This window comes from Nycticebus coucang, chromosome 13 (assembly GCF_027406575.1).
Source record: "Nycticebus coucang isolate mNycCou1 chromosome 13, mNycCou1.pri, whole genome shotgun sequence".
Lineage (NCBI taxonomy): Eukaryota > Metazoa > Chordata > Mammalia > Primates > Lorisidae > Nycticebus > Nycticebus coucang.
In genome coordinates this window covers 21,366,199-21,392,886 of record NC_069792.1, presented here as the reverse complement: position 1 = coordinate 21,392,886, position 26,688 = coordinate 21,366,199, and the positions used below count along the sequence as shown (strand labels likewise).

The window sequence follows — 26,688 nt, the reverse complement described above, 5'->3', positions numbered from 1 at the left end:
GCTCACAGCAACCTCTAGCTCCTGGGCTCAAGCAATTCTCCCGCCTCCACCTCCCAAGTAGCTGGGACTACAGGCACCCGCCACAATGCCTGGCTAATTTTTTGGTTGCAGCCGTCATTGTTGTTTGGTGGGCCCAGGCTGGATTTGAACCCGCCAGCTCAGGTCTATGTGGCTGGTCCCTTAGCCGCTTGAGTCACAGGCATCGAGCCTCAAGTTGATTTTTTAAAAGAGAAAACACTAATTTTAGATAATCTTTATACATAATTTATAATATAATTCATGCAAATAATTTGGGGAGTTTCATGCTTTCTTTTTGTTGCCTGCCATTACTCACAACAGAATGCTAGTTTCCAAATCAAATCTGCTAAATCCAGACTGTAAAATAATGTCCAAACACATGTATCAACCAATCCTATGTTCATTGCAGCCTTATTCACCATAGCCAAGAGATGGTAGCACCCCACATGTCTACAAGCCAATGAATGAATAAAGAAAATTTAGTATATGCAAGTGATGGAATATAACGAGCCTTAGAAAAGAAGGAAATCCTTCTTTGGAAATCACACACTACCATTTGGATGAACTTTGAGGACATTACGCCAAGTGAAATAAACCAGTCACAAAAGAACAAATATTATATGATTCTACTTGTACAAAGTATCTAAAGAAGTCAAAATCAAGGAAACAGAAAGTAGAAAGGGGCTTGTCAAAGTATGGTGGAGGTGCAAGGAGGGATTTGTAAAGGAGATATACAAAACATTTACTGAGCTTACTTCTCCCTGTTAGGCCCCCTTATAGATGATGAAATTGAAGAAACGAAGTCAGTAAAAGATAGATCTAACCCCGCGCATCTTAGGTGAAGTTCAGACTCTGAACTGCTCTGCTCCATCATGTACCTGTAGTGTGTAAACAAGCCCTGGGAGGAGCCTTAACTCTAGCCCAGCTCCTCCTGGGAGACCCGTCTGCACATGGCAACCCTATGGTGGATTTCTGCAATGCTTACCGTACTCTTTTGATAAATTTCCTTTTTATTGAGAAGTTCTCTGTTCTTTAAGAAAATTATCCTGGACTAGATCATCTAGAAAAATCATAAAACACTCTACCATGCATGGTAAAAAAAACAAGCAAATAAACAACAATAAATAATTGTTCTTTTGTACTATCTGTTGTCTTTGCAAGTGACAACAGATATAGTCGGTAGATTAGTCGGTATAGATATAGTCGGTAGATTAGTCAGTATAGAGTTTCAGCATTGTGAGGTGAAAAAGTTCTAGAGATCTGTTGTACAATAACGTCAATATACTTAACACTGCTGAACTGCACACTTAAATGTGTTTTGTTTTTTTTACTACGGTAAGTTTTTTTTTTTTTTTTAAGTTGTGGAGGTCATGGCAATTAGATGGAGAACTAATAATAAAGCAGCTGCTGAGACTCACTTGGAGAGACAACAGATAGTCCAAAAGAAGAATGTGACGCGTACAGAGCCATATGGCCTGTCTCTAGCGATATAATTCCACCAGAAGCATCTATTCTTGTCCTTATAACATACAAAAGGCCATGTACCCACCCAATGATTCCAGCACTATGGAGATGGAAAAAAATATGATTATTATTGTTTATTTGCTTGTTTTTTTTACCATGCATTTACTCTCATCTAAACTTATGCAAGTCATTTGACCTCTTTTTGTCTTAGCTTTATCACCCATGAAATAGGAACACCAATTTTGTAGGTAATTGAAAAATGGAACCATAAATTTTGTTTCCCTAGTGTATATAGAGCATTGGAGATACTCTATGCTGAAAACTTTTCTACTCTATACTAAAATGTTGAAAATCTCAGATATGTAAGGAAAAAATATATAATTTGGGGTATTAGATGTGCTTTGTTCCTTGACCTGTGCAGAGCAAGAGGCATCCTTGTACAGTATATGACAGTGGTGTGCAGTGGGAATTCTTGAATTTTCTCAAGAATTCAAACTAGGAAACATAGGCTTTGTAGACAGTAGACATTTGAACTTAAAGGGGACAGAGAAGGAAGCCATCTTATTGGGTCAAGAAAAAGCTAATTAATAATAATAAGGCCATAGATAAAGGCCTTGTTTTCATATTGTCTCCCTAGTAATTAATGTTATGTTCACTTTTCCATGAACTTCACAGAATGAAAGAATTCTACAGTGACTTATATTATTACTTGTTCTATAATAAATTTTGTTTGCTGTTTGATATAAGAAATTTCTCTCATATTAACTACTATCCCTCTCTAATCTTTTGATATCTAGCCTGGTGATCTACTAGAATTCAATATCAATATGACTATGAAATTAATATCAGGTTAACAAAATGCCTATTTGGAAAAAAGAATTATAGATTACTTGCATTATTTTTATCACCTTTCTTACATAATATTTGTGCATATTGTCTACAGTGGAGTTCTTAGAAAGGAATAAAATGATCGTCTAAAAAATTTTAATTTTTACTAGATTTATACATGGTACTTTTTTAAATGGGGAGTGGAAAGGAAATGAAGGAAAGAAAACAATTATATAACTCATGTAGCTTATGCCTCAAGCTTATGATCACAACTTGAAAATATAGTAGTTCTCAGAAATGCTTGAATCATTGCTTAAACACATATACTAGGATTGTCCATTTCAGCCTTGTTTGTGATAATAAAAAATTAGATTCGATCTAAAACATATTGTGATGATGCCACTTAAAAATTACCTGCTTAATTAGATCCCTGCAACAGCCTCATTTGTGTTATGCCAGAAGAGAGTGAGGATATTTTGTTCACAATTACCTCAGAAGCTCCAGCAAACGAGAGTAGATCTAGCAAGAATCAAGTGTTCAGGATCTCCTGGCAGAAATGATGAAAAACACTTAAGAGCTTGAGAACTAGAGAAAACAGCTATTGCTAAGGAAGAAGATCTAATACTGGGAATAGAAAAGACTGGTTTTGAGAATGATAGTTTATCGTATTCCTCAAAAGTTCATCAGCCCATTCTTGGAAAACATGAGCTCAGGTTCCTCAACAGAGAGCTTTCAGAAAACTTCAAAAGTGAGGTTACTCTTCGGGAAATCTAAGAAAATAATTGTGACTCAAGTGGAGAGAAAGCCCTAAATACATTTTGGCAAGTGTGACACTTTCAACTCTCCCAGTTATATGTATTTATTATGTGTAATATCTATAATGAGCTATATGATTTATTATATATAATGAAAAATTTGTTTGCTTGTTGTCCCTGATTGCCAGGAGGTAACCTAAATCCTTAGAATTTTCCAAGTGATTGACTGGGCAGAAGCAGTACTGTAGATAACCTGCTGATAGTGTTGTTCCTGCCCCAGACCAGGCCCCAAAATACTTAGACTAGTTCTGCTCTACTCCAAATGCCTATCAGATACTTTTCCTCCTAAAAAATATCTAAATTGAAATCTCATCACCATTAACAGCATTTATGATCAGAGGGTCCAAGCTATTTAGCAAGAGAAAGGATGACTGTCATTTGTCCTTATACCCCGAGCTGAGATTCAGCTTGGACGAATCAGAGCTACTACTTTATCTGACGGCTACAGGAGAAATGCAAAGAAATGTCTTTTTGTATAAATATACAGGTGCTCCAAGGAGCTCTGGGAATGAGATGGAACAATAGGACTTGGAATAGCTGTAAAGCCTGACAGCATTCTGATCCAACCTAATTCCACCCCCAAACCACGTCATCCTCTTCCATGAAAGCCACGCTCACCCTTATCGCTAAGTGACTCAAAGGACTTTTTAGTGCCCCACCAACATAAAGTACCTTGTCCCATTCCCATTTTTCATTTAAATCTCACCAATCCTTCAAATAACAGCTCAAAACATACTTCCCTCCTGAACGCTTTTTCCAACCATATGAACGTGCAGCTCTTTCTTTTATAAGCTCTCATAATCCTTTAATTGTGCTCCATTTTAATTGGTATTTGATAGTGTTACACTTGTTACAATAAATTATCAGCTCCTTAAAAAAAAAAAAAAGAATTTTCCAAGTGATGGGAGTGTCTTTGTTTTCTTAGTGGACCCCTCCATCCTACCAAAGGTTTTGCTAATGAGCCCACTCAGGATGGGGGCTGCCCATGCCAGAAAGATGAACCATGTCTACATAAGGACCCCCGACGCCCCGATGAGTTTTCTACTTGGTGGTCACACATGATGCACCAGGTGGGCGATACATCCTGAGGATACAGAAGCTTCAGGTTGCAGGCCCCCCCCAGCCTCCCCCCAGTCCTCTCTTCATTTGGTTGGTCCCAGTTTATATCCTTTGTAGTAAAACTGTAAACATAAGGATAGGACTTCCTGAGTTCCATAAGTCATTCTACCTATCAAACCTGAGGCGTTAGTAGGAACCCTCGAATTTGTAGCCGGTTGGTCAGAAGTGCGTGTGGCCTAGAAATTCCCAAGCTTAAGGCTGCTGTCTGAAGGGAGGACAATTTTATTGGGGACTATGCCTTTAATGTGTGAAGTCTGTAGCAATTCTATAGTTAGTATCAGAATTGCATTACCCTCTCAAAACAAAGAGATTCTGGAGGGAAACCCAGAGATCGTCTCAACACTGCCAAGGAAGGACGGAGCTAGCAGCACAGATAACTTTTAGGAACGTTAGAAATTCCAGGATTCTCTCTCATATCAAACACACTAAAATATTCTTACATCCCCATATTAAATATCCTTTTGCTTTATAAAAATCAAAAGGCTTGTAATAATTTTGTTGGAAAATCACCTGTAAATAACTCATTTAATTTATTATAAGTTATACTTTCTCAGCAATTATTGTGAATACTTGAAATCTTGAAAAATGAGAGAAATCTAATGTAAAAAATTGCTTTTAAGTGTAATAACATTAGTATGGTTTCTAAATTTAGCATTATTGAAGCTGACATGATGCTACATTTTACACACCTTTCACTGAACTTGTCAATAATTCCAGTTTCACAGTTTGGCTTTTTTTTCTTATTTTAAAACCAGTTGTTTTTTGTTTTTTTTTTAAGTTCTCAGCTTTTCCATAGGCCCTAAGTCCTGGTAAGTCCCACATTGTTCCTTTGGGTGCCTAATGAACAGAATAGCCTTGTTTGTTACATCAGTGATTCCATGGGGGTGAGGACATGAAGTTAACACTAAGTACAGGATAATTTTGCACTTATTAATTTATATTTCCTCTTCCCTTTCCCAATTTATTTATTTATTTTTTTTTTTTAGGAATTGCACCAGGTTCCCTTTATTCCCTGAGCACCCTCTGCACGTCCCTTTCCCATCCTATGCACATAGCACATCCCCAGCCTCACCTTTGTAGGCCAGGGGTCCCCAGCACTGTGTCCTCTCAGACTGCTCCGAGACACTGTCCCCTTTCCCACTTTAAACAAATAGCTAGGCATTCAGGTACCTTCTTAAAGGCACTTGCGTTGCAGCATAGATAGCAGAAACCATTTAGAGTCAACCATCTTCCCTAGCCTATGTCTTACTGTATCTTTGTTTCCAAGAACAAATTGGGATGATCAGGCTGGGAAAGGAGGGAGAAGGCACGTGGCTTCAAGGGAAGTAAGAGAAAGGGAGAAATGCCACAGAACATCTGAGGTTATCAGATCCCACAGGACATGCACAACTTCCTAGGTAATACTTGTGAACCAGGCCTGGTGGATTCCCCTTCACCCCCCTGGCCTGCAGGCAGCAGAATGCCTACCTTTGAAGCAGCATAAGGTTCCGAACAATGGGAATAGCAGTGACAACAATGGTGGACTGAAGATTAGAAGCTCTTCCCATTTCTCTAGGTACAGAAAACATAAGACTTCCAGATTCTTATACATACCCAGGAAAGAAAAGGGAACCCCCACAGTGACTAAGTTTCACTATCCTGCAACTAGAAGAACAGGATAGCAACTCAGAAAGTAGAGATGATCTCATATCTAAAGTGATATTCCTTGCACACCAACATTTATATCTAAGCGCTTCTTAAAGCTATCATTATTTTATTGCCATTGTAGCTGTCAGTCAGAGCCTGAACAGCCCTAACTCTACTTGTGTGTCCTGGTTAGGCAGGAATGACTTTCACTTCAACTTAAGTAACAAGTGTTCAACTTATTTATTAAACAAATATTTATAAAGCATCTACCATGTACAGAGCACTATGGGCTGGACCTGGGAGAACTTAATGAGCACAGTGCCAGCCTGCACACAGTCTGCCAAGAAACACAGAGATTAAATAAATTATGGTAAAATGACGCATTGCTTGATGATACAGGAAGGTCAAAGCGTTACAGGTGCAAAAGAGACTCAGCAGAGGAGTCATGGAAGGTTCCCTAGATGTGGCTAAGGACAAAAGAATGAACAGAAATAGTCAGGCAATGAGGAAGAGGAAGACTAGCCCAGAAAAGGAAAGAATGCTATTGACAAGGTCTTGAAAAACCATTCACTGAAGTCCTTTCAGTCACCTACCTCAATTACACATTCAGGACAGGAATCCTCTTGTAGTTTCCTGACACAACATGGTCCATACTTTGCTACCTGACTCACAAGGCTACCAAGTCACAGTTCAGAATTTCATCTAGAAGTGACGTTGACTCTTGGATGTAATGAATGACAAATAAGTGATAGCTGACACCCCAATATGCAGGCTATCATGTGAACACAGAACTTCGTTGACACATAGAATAATAATAAGTCCCAATAATGATACTGAGGAGTAAAAATACTGCTTAGAAAATGCTCTCTTAAAAATAATTTAAATATAAAAGTTTGGGTGCCAGATTTGCCTAGAAAATTCACATATCTAAAATACCTTATTCCAAAGACTGTAATGCCAGATGATGTCATCATTTTTACACTTTGCCATAGAAAATTAGGGAAAAGAGGAAAGGGGAATTTGGAACAATGGCTTTCATCAGATTAGATGAACTTGAAGAAGACAATGGATATGTGGACCTCCTGATTTTCAGCGTCATCTCACATTTGAATGCCAAAGATTCCCAAAAGAAAAGAGGCGAAAGCTCTCCCTTTTAATACAGTCCATGTAACACATATGGTTCTGGTCTGACTTTTCTAAGGAGTTCATCCTGAAGAGAGAAAATCATTTTGATCTGCATTTAGTAAACTTTTCTCTTTAATCAGTGTGGCTGGTTTTATTACATGGTTTGAATTGTGCTGATCTGTCATTCCTGCTACCATCATACTGGTAAAAAAAAAAAAAAAAAATTTTAAGTGGATATAAATTACTAACTTTACTTACTATGAACCGATTTCATGCTTTTTCGCTTAGCTAATTCTTGTTTTAGAAGCCTAATTTTATGAGTTTATCTTACACATTTTCACCACTTAACTCTTCTTATTGAAAGTTAAATTCCTGGCTTGCCAAAAGGAATATGATCATAAACTGGTGTTCAATGCCAAAAGTAAGCAGCATTATGAAATTATACTCTTAAGTCCTCGCTTTACATGTTTTTAATCTTGAACCCTGCTTATTGAAATATGTGTAATGTAGTAGGACCTCACCCCCGACACATGGTGACATCCAAGTCCCAGATTCCCAAATAATAAAGAAAGGAAGGGTGAGAAAGAATGAGAGACACAAAAATAAGAAACGTCCTTCATTTCAAGTGCTTCCATAGCTATTACTCCGTGTGACTTTACAAAAAAAAAAAATTTCAAACTTATTGAATTACATATACAGAAAGTGTTCCCCAACCCCAGGGCCATGGACCAATGCCAGTCCATGGCCTGTTAGAAACCAACCCACCCAGCAGGAGGTAAGCAGACCAGTGAGCGAAGCTTCATCTGTCTTTACATCCCCATGGCCCATCACTGACTGAGCTCCACCTCCTGTCAGATCAGCAGTGGCATTAGTTCTCATAGGAACTGGAATTCTGTAAACCATACATGCGAGGGATCTAGGTTGCACGTTCTTTATGAGAATCTGATGGTGGAGCTTAGGCAGTGATGCTAGCACTGGGACCATCCAGTTGCAGGAAAACAAATTGATTCTACATTATGATGAGTTGTAAAATTATTTCATTATATATTACAATGTAATAATAATGGAAATAAGTTGTGCAATAAATGTAATGCACTTGAATCTGGAGCTCCAGTGGTGCAATCGGTTAGTGCGTGGTACTTACACAGCACTTGAATCATCCTGAAACCATCCCCCTCCAACCCTGGTCCATTGAAAAGTTTTCTTACACAAAACTGGCCCCTGGTGCCAAAAAGGTCTTACACTCTGGGCTATAGTCTGACTGATATTTATTAAACCAGTCTCTTATAAAGTCTTAGCCATTCTAGGCTAAGTCTGACTGATATTTGTTAAACCAGTCTCTTATAAAGTCTTAGCCATTGCATGACATTGAGGTCATAGCACAACTTGTCAAAAAAAAAATCCCCATTTTCCCTTCTTGAATAAATTGTTCCCCGGCATTCAGAACACTGGCAAGATTATTTTGAATTTCAAGTCACTCTAGCAGCATTTCTTCCGTCTACTCTTGTTCACTTTCAGCTCACCCTTTCATATCAAAACTCCAAATCAAGCTCACTTCACCAATAAGACCCACGGGATTAGACAGGACAATTTTTTAATACACACTTGCCTTCCTCTGTACTTGAGGTTCCACTGTACTGTATTTTCTACAGCATCTTATCTATCCCTCTCAGCAACTTGAGCAAAGTGAAAGAGAGAGAGAGAGAGAACCTTTTTTCATATGGTTACAGAAAAGTCACAGGAAAGGCTCTCGTTGGTCAAGCATGGTCACTGTCTATCTCTGTACTGTATTGTAGCGAGGGGGGCTACAGGGTTTTGGTGGGCAAGTCTCCATCAAGTGTCTAAGCCTAAAGTGGAATAAAAATGGGGCTGTTCATCAGAAGGAAAATCTGGGTGCTATGTGCAGAAAGGGAAACAGATGCCGGACCAGCAAATACAATTTTTGTCTACTCTATCTCCTAAGCAATGTTTTTTTATTCTAAGATGCAATCAAAATTACATATAATTTAGTATATCTCTTTAAACCATATATATATTTTTACAGATTATACAAATAAGAAAAGATGAATAACTTCATAGAAAATGGGGAGCCTACAAAACAGTTTTTAGTGAAAAAATGTGCAAACACCCAGAAAACGTAGAAAAATATGTTGACCGTGATTATAACTAGAAGATATCTACAACATGCGAGGACATGAGAAATATTCTTTACTAGAAGTGTAAATTAGTGGAAAAGGATCTGTCAAATAACTATCAAAATTAAAATATGTGGCTCAGCAAGTCTGCTGCCAGAAATTTAACTTAATGATATACTTGCAGAAATTCTTCATAACATATACATGGAAATATTTACTGAAATATAATTAAACTACAAACAAACTAACCAAAACTGAAAACAATCCATTGTCCATCAATAGATTACAAGATAAATAAATGATACATTATCTGATGAAATATTAGGACGACATTAAACAGAACTGAGGAGTTGTATGTGATTGGACAATTAAATTTGTGAACTCATTCTAGAAAAAGTGCTACATACCTGATTGCTGAATACCAGAGTCACCTTCAAAGTCCTCCCCTTGGCCATATCTGACCATAGTGATATTCAGCAATGAGGTATGTAGCACTTTTTCTAGGATGAGTTCATGAAATTAATTGTCAGACCTCGTACAACAGCTCTAACAGCCATTCCAGAAAGAGTTGAAAATCGCTCTGGAGGGTGAACTAGGCCCTGGTGTTGGTGCCTAGCTTTCCAAGGGGAGGACTTTGAAGGTGACTGTAGTGACCTTCAGCAATGAGGTATGCAGCACTTTTTCAAGGACGAGTTCACAAACCTAATTGTCTGACTTCATATTTGTGGAAAGAGATCTAGATACAGAAGTGGAGAACAGCAAATGCAGAATAATGTGCTTTGTTTCTTACATATGAAAAAGAAAAAAGTAGATGACTATATGTAGGAATAGGAATAGATTTCTAGAAATAATCATATACAGTTAATAGTCATTACCTTGTAAAAATGGAGAGTTTCCCACTTTCGATATTACACCCTTCTCCTTATAAATGTGTTATTTTTGTTTTTAAGACTCTCAACAGGAATCATTTAGTGGAAAGATTACAAATCTTTTTTATATTTTCTTCTTTATGTTTTTCGGATTTATAAAAAAGCCAACGTGTGTTATACATTTAAATTATACACTTGAAGAATAACTTGATGATATATTAACAAACCATAAAATAAAACATAGTAAAACACAAAAGTTTAGAATTTACTATGTAATAGGCAATGTACCAAGGCCTTCATATATATGTATATACACACGTTATTTCATTCAATCCTCAAAACAACCCTATAAAATAGTGCTTTTCTTATCCCCATTTTATAAATGAGATGTATGGGGCTTAGAGAAGCTAAGTAACTTGACCAAGGTTCCTCACTGAGTGACAGACCAAGGTTTGAATCGAACCACTCTGATTCTAGAGCTAGTATACTTCCAAGGGGCAATTTATTCTAAAAATGTAAATACTGCCAAAGAAACTATCTTTCCATGAGCCTACATTGTGGAAGAATAAGCATCGTCCTATATGTTACTGAGGCTATAAATGAACTCTTAACACTTCTTTTAAGTTCTGTGCCCTAAACTGATTCTACAGAATTGAGGTGATAATAAATCCTTACCTTCCCCAAGATGGAGAAAATCAAATATGGTTTTAATACCATGACATTGAAAACAATGTGACCTAAACATTTGTACCCTCATATCAATCTGAAATAAATAAATAAAAAAAAAACAACATTCCTCAAATATAAAGTACTACGAGTAAGTAATAAGCTTCCCAAAGGACTTCAGGCTGATAGAATTAGTAACTGTGTACTTCTGAACTAAGCCAGGGCCTTCCACTTTGGAGAATAAGCCCGGGTTTAGCTGCCTTTACCTGGGGTCCCACAGGGATTCAGCTTCTTATTGAGTCTTGAGCCCAGACTATGAGGTAATAGTCTGATCCTCATTTTGAAGCACATAAAACCCAAGGAGGTTCACTAATTTCCCTAAGGTCACACAGAAGTCACTGGTGAAGTTGGAATTGAAACAGAAGTTTCTTCATTTCCAGCCATGGAGGTCCTCCCAAGAAAAGGCTCTCATGGAATAAATTACACATTGACACAAGGCACTTTACAATTCCATGGAGAAGAGTCCCCAGAAGCAAAATATTTCATTTTAAATTGAAAAATCTCAGACTTACAAAAGACTGATGTCTTCCCCAGCTTTCAAATTATGCATCTCAGGGGAAAAACAATCTCTCCGGAAAGTCTCCTGAATATTCAACCTAATATAGCTCAGCCCTAGCGACATACCTAAAAGACTGGTAAAGGACAATCAGAACTGTTTTCTGGCCTACAGATGTATGAGGATTTGTGTAAAGGAAGGATTCTCCCTGGTGTGTAATGTATACGTCTATGGAGCTGAGGAGGAGCCCCATGACAAACCTGAGGGTGAAGTCTAGAGAAGTCTGCTCAACGTTACCAGTTCCTCCTGAGGGTCACTAAGCTCAGATCCCTAAATAGTGAGACCACTGTACAAATCATTTAAAAATTGAGAACAATGCAAAGGAGGATGCTGAGTTTAGCACAAGTCCACCTTGAAACGTCGGCATGTAGCAATGGTAATGCCTGCAGACGTCCAGGGGGAGCATGGAGGGAGGATGCTGTTACACACCACACGGTTACCCTGGAAGGAAAGTAGGAGACTCCATCTCCTTCCCCTCCTCAATCCTCCAAACCTAGCTCTCCTAAAAAAATTAAATAAATAAAAAAGAGAGATAGAGAAATAATTAGGAGCAGGTAGAAGGCTTCTCTCTCTCTCTGGTGTAAATGGTATGTCCCAGGCTACACAATCAAAATGTGGTTGGGCAGCCTGCCCTTCTCTCTCCCAGGACCATTTCTACAAAGGGAAAACACCAACCTCACTCCAAAAGCATGGAAAGTTCTGTGGATTTTCCCCAAGGTTATGGAGAAACAGAGGAAGTTTACCTCACACTTGGTTCTTTAAACATTTATTCCTTTGTCTAAATTTCTGCTTTTTACAACAGCTGCTAGGACTCTTTCCCTAAAGAATAGCCTCCAGGGGCAGCGCCTGTGGCTCAAAGGAGTAGGGTGCCAGCCCCATATGCCAGAGGTGGCAGGTTCAAGCCCAGCCCTGGCCAAAAACTACAAAAAAAAAAGAAAGAAAGAAAAGAAAAAAAGAATAGCCTCCAGACAGGCTCTCCTTCACTCCTCTAGTTTCTTTCCCACTTTTCTCCCTATCTTGATTCCTTCCCGCTTTCCTTCCCATAACCATGCCTCAAAAGACTTTCCCCTCTCTGTTTAACCCTGTGAATTAGCCAGTGAAGAGAAAGGTAGAGCCAGAGGCCCAGAGAGCCCATCAGGCTGGAAGTCTACCTTCCTGCTCCTCAGTTTCCTAGAGTAGAAATAATAATAGTATAATGGGATAGAAACAGTAACTGTAAATTAAGTTACTCGATATGTATAAATGCTTAGCACAGAGCCTAGCAGTTAGTGTGTGCTCAGTTATCAATATTCCCCACCCCTTGGTCCTCCTGCTTCCTGTCTCAAAGTCTAATGTAGCTGAAGGAAGGAAAAAGTCATTAGTTTGCTGCTGTGCTTCTCACACTATGGCTAAGAACTAATTTTCTTTTAATTTCTAATCTGTCCCAGTCCTACGTGTGTCTGGAATGCAGCATGCCACACACTATGTGCTATGTGAATTTGAGAACAAATGAACTAGTCTGTATCCTGATTAATGAGGTGAGTCCACTCATCACATACTTGGAAGTCACAGCAATGTCATATTGCTAAAAATGTTTCTAAATGCTTGTTCTCAATTTCTGATCACCATCAAAGAAGAAAACAGATCTCAGGGCATGATTTGAGTAGGTGCCGTTTGGGGCTAGAGGCTGACAGAGTTCTAGCAGGCTGGGTTACTCTGACTTCCAGTGATCATTGAAAATGGCCTCAGAGACAATAAATAAACACCGCTACCCATTTCTTCAGACCAGGACACTAAAATGGGGCTTCCAAAAGGGTGGGAGGAAACCTTATTCAACCAAGAAGTCTGGAGGGCTCATAAGAATGAAGTAATCAAGGTAACCAATGACCAATAGAAAGAGACAATCAATGACCAATAGAAAAGGTCAATACTGCCTGGAGGTGCAGAGAGGCCATTGACAGACTTGTAGCCAAGTCCAAATGGAGAGAGTATTATACATACCCTACAGGTGTTTGTCTCTCTCACCTCTGCTCCTTTATGAAAGGGACTCGCTTCCAACTCTTTTTGAAAGTGCTCTAAACTTTCTTTATTATACCTAAATAAAATTTCTCTTTGTTACTCTGAAGCTGTGTAGTCTGCTTTCTATCCACATTACCTACCCTGTTTCCCCGAAAATGAGACAGTGTCTTATTTTAAGGTGTGCTCCCAAAGATGCTTTAGGTCTTATTTTCAGAGGACATCTTATCTTTCTGTAAGTAGGTCTTATTTTTGGAGGATGTCTTATTTTGGGGGAAACGGGGTATTTTATTTTTACTCTAGCTCTATTTTCAGTTTCCATTCATTTTTGCATTCAATTACTGCCATACTTCCCTTGAACTTTCTAGGTAGGCCAAGTAACAGAACCAGGTCAGCTGGGTTCTGGGACCTTCGACCCTCGACCCCCAGCACCTATCAAACTTCCATGACCCTGTTTCCATCGCAGGCTGTGAAGTCAATGGTCAACCTCCCCTCACCCCATGTTCCCCACTCCTCTCCTTCCCAGCACAGCCTGGCACAAAAAAGCCCTGAAGCAAAACAAATCCCAATCACAGAAAGGCCACTAGACAAATTCAGACATTTGTGTAAGGGACAATGCAGGGAAAAGGAGACAGAGGGGATAAGGAAGGGATTTGAATTGCAAAGTAGTAGTAAAGGAAGAAAAATGGTTGATATAAAGAAAGATCAATGATGAGATTTCATGCTTCCAGACCTATTAGAGGACACCCCGTGGGGATGATCCTTACACAGAATGCATATGAATAAAAATTCTAAACTGTGTAGACAAAAAGAATGGAGTAACTTCACTTACAATGGGAAGAGTGTTTGTGGGTGAAAGATGAGAGATAGAAACTGGTTTAAGCTAACATCCTGGAGGTCCCGTAGAAAAGTCCAGGCTCTCAGACTCCTGTGTCGCAAACAGCACAGGGCTGTAGAAGCCCTGGGGGTTAAATGGGATGTTAAGCACCTCAGATTCAAGACCTGACATTCTTAAGCTTGTACAAGGACAGCCAGAGCTCTGAGAACTCCCCAGCTGCTCACAGTGATGGTTAGCACCATCCTAAAAGTTCAGACAGAATGTTTAGCAATTGAAGATTCAGATCTGACCAGGCAAGTCTAAGGAAATGGGATCAACAGTTATAGGTTACCTTCAAAGCACTGTCTCCATTCTCACTCTTGTTTTGTGATTTTGTGACTACATGACACTTGTTTTCTTCTGTTTTGTTCTTACTTCCTCATTCTTTACCTCCATTGTAAAGTATTTTTTCTCTCTATAATTAACTTTGCTCAATAAAAGACCTCTAGGGCTTTTGCTTGGGCAACACTTCTTTGCCTTTCTTATGCATGTGGAGTTGCCGCCCCTCCAGGCCCAGCTGTTACTGCACAGCTAATAACTGAGTGTGAGTGTGTGTTTTTCTCATGTAGCCCCCTTGCTGGGCCATCCACTTGGGTGGAACATCAACACGTGTTGACTTTGTTTTGTGGGACTAAAGGATTTTTTCCTCAGATCCACTGTATTTAAAATGTTTTCCTTTCTTTTTTTTTTTTCATTTTATAATGGAAAAGCATTTTATATAGGAATCTACTTTCTACACATGACCCTGATCTACTCACATGTGTAGACCTGTCGCAACGTGAAATCTAGCTTTGGAAAATTGTTTTGTGAACAGGGATTCTGTTCTCTTCCTTTTAAATATTGCTAATGAGTTATGGGCCACAAGGGCTATGCCCTGGGGGTGGGGTGTGTCCTACACAGAGGAAACCCCCTGTGATACTGTGGAGACCCTTATCCTGGAGCCAGGGCCAGGCTGCCTTTTACTCTTTTCAGAGACAAATTGTACTGACAGTTGGAGTTTATAACTCTAGGCCCACTTAACCTGCCAAGAGGGAGACTGGGAGGGAGCACTCATTTGGGATTCATTTTAGGCCTTTTAAATATTTGCCCTGGCAAAGAGAGGTTCTGTGGGAGATTTTGTGTTCATTTACTTTTAAATGGCACTCCTTTCTCTTCCAAAACTCACTTCTCTCATCCTCTATGAATATAATGTCCTCAAATAAATGACAAATTTCAGGTACACATAACTGCTTTGCTATTTACAGAGCATTTGCAATGTAAATACAATGAAGCTCAAGAGTATTCTTGTGTAAAGTGCTAACAAATATTTGTTCTGCTGAGGAGAGTCCTGGTCCACCCAGCCTGGGATGGCTTTGGCTGGCCAAGAACATCCTCTGCCAGGGCCCCCAAGCCTCCAGCTCTGTGCTCCCCTCACACCTTGGCAGCCACTACAGCTGACCTCCTAACTGAGCGAAATTTAAAAAAAAAAGTCACAAATGGATATTCAAACAGCTTCATAGCTTCAACTCATCTCAGAGTCTGTGTTTCTAAAACAGAACTTAGCTTAGAAATAAAATTGTGTGCTTTGCTTTATGTGTCCCCTACTTGAAGCTCTTCTACTGTAGTGATGACCAGTGTCTGTCAAGTCCCCAGACCCTTCTCCTGAGCTTAAGGCATCCTAGGGTAATGCCACCAAAAGACACAATGAAAGAAAATGATAGAAGTAATTCTGTGGATGACACAGTCTGGGCACAGTCTGATGTGTGGGGAGGAAAGGGCTAAGAGAAAGAAGGGAAGAGCTCCACAGAGAAACATCAAAGTACCTCAACTCTTGGATGGCCTCCTATCACTCTGAAGATAAAGACAAAACTCAGGGTTGGGTCCTCCCAGGCTAATGTGATGTTATCCTCCCCCCATGGCTCCATTCTGTGCACTGTCCCTTCTTCTCTAGGACCCAGCCACGCTCATGGCGCTCTCTCCCTGAACAAGGCCTTTACTGCTTCTTCACCCCGACCTCCTTTTCAATCTCCTCTTTGCCTAGACAATGATATGTTACTCTCAAGTCTCAGCTCAAGACTCACTTCCTCGGGAAGCCTTGCCCTGTCTTCCCTGTCTAGTTCAAAACCCCCTAGCATAGGCTCTCAAGGGATTTTGTACCTCTTCTGTCTACACTTGTCCATGTGAGTATTTGATAGTCTCTCTCTCCCCATTAAGTTGTAAGCTCTTATGGGCAAGAATTGAAAATACTTTTGCTTACCATTGTGCCTTAAACAGTGGCCGGGGCATAATAGGCATTTAACAAGTATTGAATGAATGAATGAATACGTTTAGGACTTAACTCAGCTTATCTCTGCATGTGTCCAAAGCATGTTTTCTTAACCATTATGGTAAAATGAGAAAAACAGCCAGTAGGAAAAAAACGTAGGCCTGTAGGCTCAGCTACCAGCTAGCTGTGTGAACTTAACTCAAAGCTTCATTGGAAAATGAGGATAATATCTACTTTATAACCTTATAAGATGATCCATAGAAGCATTTAGCCTGGCACATAGTAAGCACACAATGAAAGGGAACTAAAACTAATGTTTTGCAAATTCTCCTCTTGACAACTCCAAAATACACAGAGCTTTCTCTGAGAGATTATCTGTCTGAGTCTCATCTCCTCCCAGGCTACTGAAGTATATTTGCAAATATACTGGTGATGACCCCATGACCCTGCCCATCACCCCATCACACTCCACCACAGCCTCCCAACACGCACACGCCAGACATACTCTGTGGCAATGTAGTCCTGAAAAGTTCCTGGTTCTCATGGTATTTGGCTGGTCATTGCTTTAATGTAAATCTAAAAGACAGAGAGAAACATACCAAATCCTTATTTAACTTTGAGAGGTGTTTTTAACTTTTACCCTTTATTGTATATGCAGTTAATTAAAAAAAAAAGCCAAACTAATGGGAAATGAAAGAAAAAGCATCAATAAGAAAAACAGAGTTTATTTGGCAGTAATATAGAAATATTCTGCCTGAGCATACAACCTGCATGAAAATACATTAAGAAAAGATCCCCCAAAAGCCTACAACTACGAGGTCAAAGTCTTATTTTTTTTCAAATCTGTAAATTCACAAAAAGAATTTTTTGTTAACTTAAAAGTGAAGGAGACATTCCAGCTTATACCCATTTTTGGAGCATTCTAGCAATACACTTGTCAATTCCAGGGACAAAATTGTCAATATTCCATATCAGTTTCCCTAATTGTAATAGCTAGTGACAGCAGAAAACTTCAGTTTAAAGCACCCGGATTTTCCGATTTGAAGTTCTAAGAACCCATAAACATATGTATCTTTGGAAAACTATCATGTGTTTTCAACTTCCTGAAGAATTCTTGTAAAATATAACTGAACCACATTACCCTTTGTCCTGAGCTTTTATTCCACTAATGGACAAATTGGGAGGAGGCTGAGAACAAATGTGCTATTAATTACCCAGATGGCTTTTTAATAGAAACTCGGATTATTCTTTAGCCACTAAACATTGTCCAGAAATTTCTTAATAACGCTGGTGTGCAAGGCATTCTTTCCAGGAGAATAAAGATCTCATTGACCGGCAAGCTCAGTTATGTCAGGTTAGTTTAGGAGATGGTAGACAAAGAGTGGGTATTGTATAGACCAGAGAGAATGACATGCCATATCTGAGCTGCCCAGTCTCCCCAGCAATGACAGATTTTCTAATTCACTGCAGATTCTCACAAAACTGGGTGGTCAGCTTTGGAGAGAACCAACAGTGGGTCTATTGATTCTGGGTGGGAGCAACGTAATTCTGAATTAACCTGAACTGATTCAATACAACAAAAAGTCTTGCTATCGGATTAAAATTAGGATTAATACATTAAATGTTAGGTCATAATGTTAAGTCCTAGCACTGAAAGACCTACATGAAGTACGTTAAAGCTAATGCAGGCAGATATTTTCACCAGAAGATTATTTGTACTTGCAGACTGTAGAAATACATCACTCAAAAGTCACTGGTACAGATGAAGTCTTTTGTGATACCGTGTGTTGTGTCATGGTTTTGCCGCTAGGTCATAAACAGTCGTTTTGTGTCTCTTAAGTTTATCATATATATGGGGGAGGGCTTTCATCTGACACCCTAATGGCTGAAAGACAGCCTGGCTCATTATTTGTTCCTGTTTGTGGAAAATTATCTTGCCAGGGGCAAAATCTGCTGCTGCAAGCCTTCCAAGCAGACAGCAATTAACTTTCACTGTGCTCTTTAGCATACACATGCTCCTGCTAAACCAAGAAGGATGCAAACTACCGTTTTGAATATGTTTTCCCAACTACTAGATGAATATTTTTATATTGAGGAAAATAAGAAGAGATCTAAATTCCTTACAGTTTCCTGGAGTACACAATTATTTTAACATAAAAAATTTAAACCCTCTTAATTTTCAAACCATATTTTAAAAATCCAAATAGCTACGTCTACAGAAAAGAATATGAGCGTGTGTTGCAAATAGTGCTGCTAAGCAAACCAAGTGCAACCAAGCAAAACAGTTCACCAACAGGCCTAGGTAAAAGTAAAGTGTTTGGAAGTAATAAAAATCAATGTGACATTTTCTTGGAGTATTCATTTTCTTAAATATTTTAACATCACTTCTGTATTTTCCCCTTACTGCATATGGGGAAATATAGATATGATTCAAAATAAAGATATAAAAGATTGAAATGGCTTTTTACAATTGTCTAACACATTCAGGAATACTTTTTTCATTTTAAGATATGTAGTTTTTGCACTTGAATCTTAACAATTTATAAAATAAACCTCTGAGTCTTTCTCTTTACCTTGACCTTTTGTTCTGTTCTTGTGTCACATGTCTACCCTAAGGGCAATCAGTCAATAAGAGAATTTTTAATATATTTGAGAAAACTGTTCTCAGTGTGTTTCTGGGTGCTGAGGCTTAATCACACTGTCATTTAAAATCATCGCTTATTAGCAATCCTCATCCACTTATGCAGGATGTATTTTCAGGTCTTCAGATAGACCTAATCATAAACAACTTATGATTTATAGTTTTGGTTTGGAGTTTAAACTGCCAGGGGCTTTTTGCCAAGTCTTACTAACTGAAATACATTTCCATTTTCCACTTTGACCCAACTTTTTTTCTACATGCTATCTCATGCCTAGATTTCTAGCACCTGCACACTGGCCCCTGGTGGCAGAAATTAGACCCGGCAAAGCATTATGAGCTTTCAATTATACCTCTCCTTGAGCTGAAAAGTTCCCCACTGGAACCACTCTATATTAAAACACATTGGTCCTTTATCCCATTCTCAGAGACTTGATAGATACTTCAGTCAACTAATTAAAATAAGTTGTGAATGTGAATTTCATTCCCTTCCCGGTGTTGTATGGTAAAACAAATGAGTTTTTCATACTAACTGGAGAGAGGAGAAACTATTGAGCAGGGGACATTCATAGGCAAATCATATCACAGAGGTGTTTCCTTCAACATACCCTCAAGACTGGCCTGAACCATTGATGCTTTCTAGACTCATGTAATAAGAACAAAGACTTTACAACCAGGCGTCATTTTAATCTTGACTTCTGTTTACCAGCTGTGTGGTCTTGGACAAGCTACTTAACCTTCCCTACAGTTCTCAGTTTCCCCATTTGTAAAACTATGATAGTGACAGTTTATACTGAAGGACTGTTGTGGGAATTAGGCATGCAAAGTGCCTGGAATATAAGTTCTCAATCAACGTTTGGTATTATTGCAAATGAAAAGAAGAGGAAGCACTTAGTTATAGTCATTTTTTTTGTTTTGAAAATCATGCTTTCAGGATGTGCCTAGTATAAATGACATATGGAAACAAAAGGATAAAAATATAATATTTGAAGTCAAGATTAAACCCAAAAGATCTGAATCCTATAAACAACGTATCTGTACCATCTGCTGCATCACAGTTGGGAAAGCACTGCTTAGATTTAGAGGATCTCTCAGCCAGGCTGGAACCAGAGCACTAAATATAAAATAGCATGTCTGTTTTTCAATTGTAGTAAGTCCATAAGTCTGTGGGCTGCTGCTGGCCGTAGCTTACAAAAGAATGCTAGTGAGCCTAGAAAGCAGACAGCTCTGACAAATGGACAAGTGTTCAGGAGATGTTTGTTTACACAGACATCTTCTACACTGTAAATAAAATAAGGTAATAAGAATGCACTTCTTTGCAGCAGTCATAAAAGCTAGAATGGAGTTAGGTACTGTCTAGACGCCTTTGATCAAAAAAGAGAGATTAGTGGTTGCTGAATTCACTAACACAATTTTCTTTCCTTTTCTCCAATTATTTCTATTTTCAACCTTCACTTTTAGGATTTAGTTACAGCATCTTGCACTGCTTAGTCAGCAGACATGTGCCATTTGGGGAATGCCATGATCCCCTTTTTCAAAATTAAATTTTGAAGCCAGAAGTGTCAAGTTTCATTTCTCATTTAATGTAATTCTATGAGATTTTACTCAGCATTATAAGACCAAGTCAGTTTCCACTGTTCATCATGTGTTTTCAAGCTTTAGGCATACACCAACTCACGCCCAATGTCTTACTATTAATTATTTTCCTTTTTCATGACTAACCTTTTTCAATTAGGTAAATACTCATTAAACAAGGAGAGGTAATAAACATAAGGTTAAGTTAGGAGATTCAATATATACAAATTAACAATGAGAAAGTGTTATAGTGTGAAAAATTAATTGCTGCATTATACCAAATTATACCAAATAATGTGTGAATTATACCAAAACGTCACTATAACACTTTTTTTTTTTTTTTGTAGAGACAGAGTCTCACTGTACCGCCCTCAGGCGTCACACGGCTCACAGCAACCTCTAACTCTTGGGCTTACGCGATTCTCCTGCCTCAGCCTCCCAAGCAGCTGGGACCACAGGCGCCCGCCACAACGCCCGGCTATTTTTTTGTTGCAGTTTGGCCGGGGCTGGGTTTGAACCCGCCACCCTCAGCATATGGGGCCAGCGCCCTACTCACTGAGCCACAGGCGCCGCCCCACTATAACACTTTTTAAAAATCATTAAGTGTTTCTCAAGAAAATAATCAGTGTCCAGTGCCACACTGGCAGGTACTTTCTCTTATTACACAGTCTTACCTAATGTTGTACTTCCTACATATCAGGATTTAATAACAGACCCTCCATCTTAGATGGCTATGCATTTGCTATTTTCTGCAGTGTCAGAGAACCTCTGTCATTATAAGACAATCTCAACTACAGGACTTCCCAAGAACATGAACCCAGAGAGCAGTTTTACAGATAGATTCTGTGTATATGCCTGTATGCCAGGGAAATGGGGTAAAAAGTGATGACCTTGTATGATCTTTCTCATTAAACTGTTTTGCTAATCTCTTTCCTCCAAAGTTCCTGGCCAGGGAATGTTCTGATAATACCCTCTCTCCTTAAACCCAGGCTCATTTGCCACAGCTAACTGGTCACCCCTTCACAGAGAGATGGTTTCTATCTGTTGCTGAGAGCAAGCAGCTTCCTCAACTCAACCCCAGCTGCTTACAGAATGTAAATGGAGACTCATGAGGAACAGAGACCCTAAAAAAGATGAGAGGCGTTTGTAGAGAAGACCCCTGGCTGCAGTAAACTTTTCCATAAGACCCCATACTCTCATTTATTCTTCTTCCTTGGTAATGTTTTCCCCTGATAACTTTATATCATTAACATTCGAAAGAAGATTATGTTTGTTCTTTTTTTTTAACTCACAGAGATTTCCTGTGTTTAACAAAATTATTTGTTCTCCCAAACAACCTGGTTGTTTTCTCTTAGTCTAGACAATTACATTTTACACTGTGAACTGAGACATCATTTGTTTAAAGATAGATTTATTCTCTTTTTAACATTTATGTAATAGCTTCTTCCTCAGAAGAAAATCTGGTTTGGGTACAACTTTCTAAGAGAAAATACAGCTATTTGGTGGGGTGGGGAATGATTGTCTCAATCTCTGAGAAGCACATATTTGCCTGATGTCTGCATGGAAGATGAACTGGACACTTTGCACAAGATGATGGCTCATAGAAACATTTTAGTATAATGAATTATTAGAAGCTTAGATAATTACCAAATATTTTTATTTATTCTTTTGAGAAAATACTCAGATGCACTGAATTCTTAAAAATATTCACATGTGCTACTTAATAAGTAATTTGACTAGAATATAACTTTACTAAAAATATTTTTCTAATTCTAGAAAAAATAAAATCTGAAGATAGTATTCACATTTACAGAATTACTACATTTTAAAATTAGGCTTTAATTTAATTTAAAATGCCATTTCCATTGTTCCTGATTTCTAACAGGAACTTATCTAGAAACATGGTATCTAAGTCACCAAACTCCTGGCTCAGGATTGTAACAACAGAGATTTACTCAGAATTTCTTTCCCCAACATCATGTGGGAAAGAGAAGGAAAAAGTTGATTTTGGTTAACAAAAAAATAAAACTTGCTAACTTTCATTGTCACTTAAAAGAAAAAATCTTTTGGCATTTTGCAACGTGTTTAAAATATCTGAGTTTAGTACTACTTTGCATTTAGCCAAATATTTACCTTTTAAAAAACTGGCTTCAAAAAATATTTTATTCCAGTTTTCCCTTAATTTTTGAGTCAAAATGTATTTCAAGAAAGATGAAATCCATATGTGCCTACTTTAATCCTCTTCTTCAACATTTTGTCTTAGAAGATCATCTGGCTTCTAAAAAGCCTTATTAGTCTATTTCCAGATTTTGTCTTTTGCTTACTAAATTGTATTTGACCAACAATTCTTCAAACACGAATTTAGAAACTAAGAATTTATTATACTCCTGACCACTTTGATCTTAAAGAAACATCTGAATGAATGACTGAGTGACAAGCAGGGATAACTCAAAGCCATCCTGATGACACTTAAATAGGTTTTTTATAACTCTATCAGTACACTGTGATTGAAAAATTTATCCCAGTTCCAGGAATAACTTCATTTATTCCTTTAATAACTTCTTTTTTCTTCCTTCAATTAATCTGGCCAAAAATATATATATATATATATGTATATAATTTTCATAAATTTTTAGGCTATATTACAGATTCCCATATGCTCTATTTTTGAAAGGTAAATCTTTCCAGGCTTTGAAATAATGCACATGTTTACTGAAAGTATGGAAGATTGGCAAAATGAAGCTTACCATTTAAAATCGGAACACAGAGGCAGCGCCTGTGGCTCAAAGGAGTAGGGCGCTGGCCCCATATGCTGGAGATGGCAGGTTCAAACCCAGCCCCGGCCAAAACTGCAAAAAAAAAAATAAATAAATAAATAAAAATAAAATCAGAACACAATAGAAAAAGACTTAGGGGCTGGTCACATATGGAATGTGATCCTACAACTCTAATAACAGCTATTATCTACTCATTAAGAACTTACCATGTGCCAGGCACTGTGCTCTATGTACTATAAACATTATTTTATTTAATTCTCATTTAAAAAACCTAAGGGGTAGAAAATACATTTACCCCAATTTGCAGATATGGAAACTAAATTTTAGATAAGATAACTTGCCCCAGATTACATAATTGATAGGGTGAGCCATGGTTTGAACCCCCAAACTGTGTGTTTCTAGCACTCATACCCATTAGCATCCCTAAGCGTGGGGACAGCCTTCAAAATCAGGGAATGGGTTATAATTGCAAAAATCTGTCACTTTCCCCATATGGAATTTAGCTCAACTCACCCTGCCTTTTGGACTAGTGCTTCCCCCCTTTGCCTGTGGGCTGTTTTTAGGTTACCAAGGCAAGTAAGTAAGAGATTAATGCCAAGGCTCCTGGAAAACATAATGCTGCAAAGGGTAAGTCTAATCTGAATCCAGGTAATAGGCAGGTAGATACAGAAATATTCCTGGGGAACCACAAAAGTCAAATATCAACTAAGATCACTTTTTAACTGACAAAGTCATAAGTAAAAAATATAACTGTTCGACAAGCACATTATTCAAATAAAAAGAATAAAGCCCTTTCTAATGACAGAAATCACAATTTGAGAGCACCAGGTGGAAGTTAGAGGGAGAGGACACCGTTCTTGTGTGTGTGTCTGCTTAATATCTTTTTAATTTCAGAATATTCTGGTGGTACAAATGTTTTGGTTGCACAAATTACTTTTGTACAGTTTGAGTCAAAGTTTTAAGTGTACGCCTCACCTGAATGGTGTGCATTGTACCCAGCAAGTGTAGTCCCTCCACCTGCTTGCTTTCCATTGCGTTTTACTACCAAATGCACACATGGGTGTTAATTCATTAGTTCCAAGTTAATAGTGAGTACATGTGGGGTTTGTTTTTCTATTCCCAGGAAACTTTATTCAGAAGAGCAGGCTCCAGTTCCATTCAGGTTTTAGTTCACCATTTTTTATGGCTGAGTAGTACTCCATGGTATACACATACCACATTTTATTAATCCACTCACATATTCATGGACACTTGGGTTGGTTCCACATCTTTGTGGTGGTGAGCTGTGCCACAGTAAACATTAAAGTGTACATGACACCATTCTTTTCTCTACAGACGCGTTGAGATGTTATTTCTAGTGCACAACTGCTGCAATTTCATTTCTCCAGATCGAGAGTGAATACCTGACAATTACAACATAAAAGTAGGCAGATTATGGAAAAAGTGTGTATGCTCAAATAAAATGTAGCTCAAAAGGTGGGCTCTCAGCCTGGTTTTGTGCTTTATACAGACACTTTGTCAAAGGGAGATTTATATATTTTTCTTTTTACATATCTTAATTCCACTTAAATTATCAGTTCCTCCACAGAAAGAATAGTCAATAAAACCAATATAAATCCTCCCCAAATGGTGCCTTCCACATGGTAATTGCTCAGTAAGTCACAATCTGAGAAGTTTTCCACACTCTCATGACAGCTTTTGGTGCTCTTTAAAATGCAACCTGAAGGGAATAAGTAGGGCACAGTGAGATCTCAGAGAGCCCAGCTGCTAAGAGTTAACCCAGGGTCACTGTTGAGAGGGCTCTGGGGAGCGGGGTGAAGAATGATTAATCTTTTCTTAACCCCCCATTAGAATGTCCCGTAGTCAGATTGTTGTACCTTGTTTTGCTTTCACACATGCAATACTGTCTTCGAAAATAGATTTTAATATATACTACCTTTGGTATCTTTTTATCCGGAACCAAAGATTATAAGACCAGCTGATACTGGGCTTGTTTTAAGTATAGAGAATTTCAGGCCCTGGGTTTGTCTTTAGGTTTGACGTAGGCAATACTTTGAAATAAAATAATGAAGCTAATGTATATGCCTGCCATATGCCTGGAGTGGAATATTATTCAGCCATAAAAAGGAATGAAGTACTGACGCACGCTACCACGTAGACCCTCAAAATTGTTACGTCCAGTCAAAGAAGCTAGGCATAAAAAGTCACGCATAGCATGATGCAATTGACACAAAATATCGCAAATAGGTAAATCCAAAGAAACAGAAAGCATACTGGTAGCTGCCAAGGACTAGTGGGAGAGGGAAAGGGAAACTGACTGCTTAATGGACATGCAGTTTTGACCCGGCCCGCGGGTCAGTCGACAGGGATACCTGGAGGAGGGGGTGAGAATGGGAAGGGCAAGGGGCATGAAGAATGGAGACAAGACAGGAGTCTGATCAAGTCTCGTTTATTGCAAAGTTTTTCCAGGGTATATAAGGGTAGGTGAAGGAGGAGGTTTACGTCACCAGGTATCCAAGCAACCTGGCCTTGGTGGAGATAAGTTCCAAACGGCAAGCTTCCAAGTTTTGCTCACGTGATTTACGAGAAGAGGCCTGGCGTTTGCAGGGAAATAGAAACTTAGGCCTAGCATTTTCAGGGAAATAGAAACTTAAGTCTGTTAGTACCGGAAATAGCACTTGGCCTACAAAATAGATGCTGTGGTGTCAGCCTTCCACAGTTTTCTTTTGAAACAACGAAAATACTTTGGCCCTAGATAGAGGTGATGGTTGTTAAACACTGTGAATGTACCAAGTGCCACTGAATTATTATTTTTAAAATGCTTAATTTTATGTTGTATAAAATATACTTCAATAAAAAAATAACAATAAAGCTGGTATGGTACCTAAGGTTTCTATAGCCCAATGTACTATAGAAGCGAAGAGAAGAGAGTCTGACTCAGCCAAGGAAACTCCTCGGAGAAGTCGACATCTAAGCCAAGACCTGAAAGAGTAGGATTTAAGCTAAGTAGGAAAGACAGAAGAGGGAAGAAGAAAAGAAAAAAGAAAGAAATTAATGTACACAGCTATGATTTAATAAAAATAATAATAAATAAAAAATAATAAAAATAAAACCTATTAAAAAAAAAAGAAAAGAAAAATATTCCAGGAAGATGTTGTATGTATGATGCTATAGGGGGATAAAGAGAAATTCTTCCTGTCCCCCAGAATTTCACTGAAAGATTAATTCACATTAAGGCAGATTAATAAGAGGAAGATTCATGTATAGAATAATGGAGTGATTGCCCAATACACCATTGAG

The 26,688-nt window shown here is 38.4% G+C and overlaps 1 long non-coding RNA gene across 1 annotated transcript in view; it reads right to left on the bottom strand.

Annotated features, from left to right (window-relative positions):
- Nucleotides 1-23,452, bottom strand: part of LOC128563739 (uncharacterized) — a 104,442-nt gene extending 80,990 nt beyond the window's left edge. Inside the window, exon 1 of the long non-coding RNA XR_008373872.1 lies at nt 23,359-23,452. This is a non-coding gene — a long non-coding RNA (uncharacterized LOC128563739). The remainder of the gene's footprint in view (nt 1-23,358) is intronic.
- Between the last annotated feature and the right edge of the window lie 3,236 nt (nt 23,453-26,688).